Source organism: Tenrec ecaudatus, chromosome 4 (genome assembly GCF_050624435.1).
Source record: "Tenrec ecaudatus isolate mTenEca1 chromosome 4, mTenEca1.hap1, whole genome shotgun sequence".
Taxonomy (NCBI): Eukaryota; Metazoa; Chordata; class Mammalia; order Afrosoricida; family Tenrecidae; genus Tenrec; species Tenrec ecaudatus.
This window is the reverse complement of record NC_134533.1, coordinates 134687363-134690244: the sequence shown is the minus strand read 5'-3', so window position 1 is coordinate 134690244 and position 2882 is coordinate 134687363. Positions and strand designations below refer to the sequence as shown.

The window sequence follows — 2882 nt, the reverse complement described above, 5'->3', positions numbered from 1 at the left end:
GAGAAAAAATAAGAAAATAATTAGGGCAAAGAACGTATAGATGTGCTTTATACAATTGATGTATGTATATGTATGGACTGTGATAAGAGCTGTATGAGCCCCTAATAAATTGCTTTAAAAAAAAAAAAAGAAAAATCAACCATAGGTTTTAAGCAGCATGAGCCTAAACACTGTTGCTTTCCAATCTCTCAGCAGTATCCAGTATATTACACTCTCCTGAGGAAGTCCAAATATTTCAGAATTCCAGGAGAAACCAGAATGGTTTTGGCTTTTTCTGCATCCTGCAAAGGGCTCTCTCCATACTCTTCTTTCAGCCACTGCTGGTATTGGTGGACTTCATGCTTCTCAAACTCCTGCAGTTGTTTTTGGAAACCCAGGTTGGGGTTGGCACAAGAACGACTTGTGCGCAGGTGTACAAGGCGTCTTCACAGCCAAAGCCAGTGATGGACATGATGTACACCAAGGTCATGCTCCTGGAGACACCGGCCAGGCAGTGCACAAGACATCCCTCCCCTTTCAGCCGGCATTTGTGGATGAACTTAATACTTTCTTTGAAATGTCTTGTAAGGTTTTGAGATGGTGAATCTGTTGCTGGGATGCACAGGTATCTAATGCTCTCTAGCATAGTTCTGGCACTGTCATGGGCCGATAGAATGGGTGTCACCTTATTTTTATTCAATTTCTCTGCATCTCTGGCATGTTTGAAGTTGTCAATGTACAGTCCAGGCAGGATCTTGGTCATGCCATTGCCCATGTTGAGCTCAGGCACCTGGTAAAGTATATTTCTTCACCCTCTGTGTTAGTCCAAGTTGACCAGAGAAATAAATTCAGAGACACTCATATGTGTACAAGAGAGAGCATTATGTCAAAGAGTAATTGTATATTAAGAAAACTTCCCAGCCCAGTCCAGCTCAAGTCCATAAGTCTGATATTAGCCCATAAGTGCAATACTAGTGTAAAAATCACTCTTCAGATTCACACAGCACATGCTATGATGCAAAATACAATAAGATCACAGGTCGGTGGGTGCAAAGTCTTGTGGATCCAATTGCAGTGGACACATATCTATGGCTCTGGTTGCCATCAGCGTGGCTCCATGAGGCTTGTCAACAGGAAGGTGAAACAGAGAGAGTATGTGGCCTGCTTCCAAGGAGAAAGAGAGGAAGTTACCAGAATTCTCATGAGAAGGCCATGCCCACAAGAAGGCATCATCAGGCTGTGATCTGATTGACAAGTTAGTCTCCTCCCTTCACTCTTAATATCTTCAAGTTAACATGAGATTATGTAACTGCGACATCCATATTCACAAGACATTTCAGTTTTCTTACGTTTTTGCCAATATTTTCCTATACTTCATTGAAGAAATTTTACGTATTCACTTCAAATATCACTGGAACTCCAACTATGTGCCAGGTACCAGTAGGTATTTGTAGAATATAAGTGGCAAAACTTAAATGAATATCACTCTCACAAATTTATATCCTGATGGAGAGAGACAGACAATAACTAATAAATGCAAGAAATGAATGTATTATATAGTATATTAGGAAACGAAAAATATTCTTTTACAAGCTATCTATCTGACTTTCATATTGTCAGATGAAGTACAATTTTAAATAGAGTAGTGGGATAGGTGTAACAGAAAAAGTAACATGTAAATAAAACCTTGAGCAACAAGGAGTTTGGCATGCAGGTAACTGGACAGAGGATAGGATAAGCAGATGATTCTGGCATCTTAGTGTATGTCTTACGGACATCAAGGAGACAATGTGTGTGGGAGTGAACATAATAGTAAATTATGTCAGAGGTGACAACATATGGCTAGGTTAAATAGGACCTTGTAGTCCTCAGAATGGTGCTCTGGTGGTGCTGTTGGGTGGAAAGCTATAACCTCATTGTCAGCAGTTCAAACGCACCAACCACTCTGTGGGAGAAAGATGAAGCTATTGTCGTCTGTAAATATTTACAGTCTTGTAAATCTCCATAAGTTGAGACTGATCCAAAGGAAATGGGTTTGTTTATTTTCTGTTGTTGCTCTTGTTAGCTTCCACTGAGCTAGCTATGCGTCATAGGAACCCTGTGCACAACAGAACAAAACACTGCACAGCGCTGCGCCATCCTCACAATTGTTCCTATGCCCGAGCCAATTGCAGTCATTGTGCAAATCCATCTCCACAAAGGCCTTCTTTTCCACTGCCTTTCCACTTTACCAAATGAGAGACCTTCTCCAAGGTCAGGTTTCTTCTGACAATATGTCCAATGTAGGAGGGTGTGCTCCCCTAAAAAACACATTTTTCCAGGCTTATGTATTTAATTTTTTTTTAACAAAATGAACGTATCACCTTCAAAGTGCTCTCCATTACATTTAATACATTTGTCAAATCTGCAGTTCCATTCTTGGAAACACTTTCAAACTCATCTCTTTGGATGGCTGACAGCACTTCCCTTCTTTTTTCTTCTTCACCTCTTCTATGTCCTCAAATCACTGTATTTTCATGTCCCTCTTTAAGCCTTTAAAACTCCAGATGCTGTTTTCTCTGATAGTTGGCACCGTCTAATTTACTCAGCACACTTCTCCATGGCGCCCATATCTTCTCTGTTTACTTCCTAAGGCTGAATATTGAGCAGGACCAAGATTTAAGAACTAATTGTTCTTAAATTGGAGCGAAGATTTATGTAAATCCCAAACCCATTCCTAGATCTAAATTTTTTCTTCTGTTTTTGGCTCTGAGCTCATTCTTTCTATAGAATTGTCATGAAGTGTTGATCCCAAATTTGGAGGGCACTGTATTGGATCTGAGGTTTTCCGGTACGACAGTGGTTAAATCTTGAGCTGCTCACCCCCAAAACAAAGCTTAGTGGTTTAAACCCAGCAGCTATGT

At 40.3% G+C, this 2882-nt stretch overlaps 1 pseudogene; it reads right to left on the bottom strand.

Moving 5' to 3' along the window:
* Nucleotides 1-206: 206 nt before the first annotated feature.
* On the bottom strand, nt 207-754 carry LOC142447113 (dual specificity protein phosphatase 22 pseudogene; annotated as a pseudogene).
* Nucleotides 755-2882: the final 2128 nt, after the last annotated feature.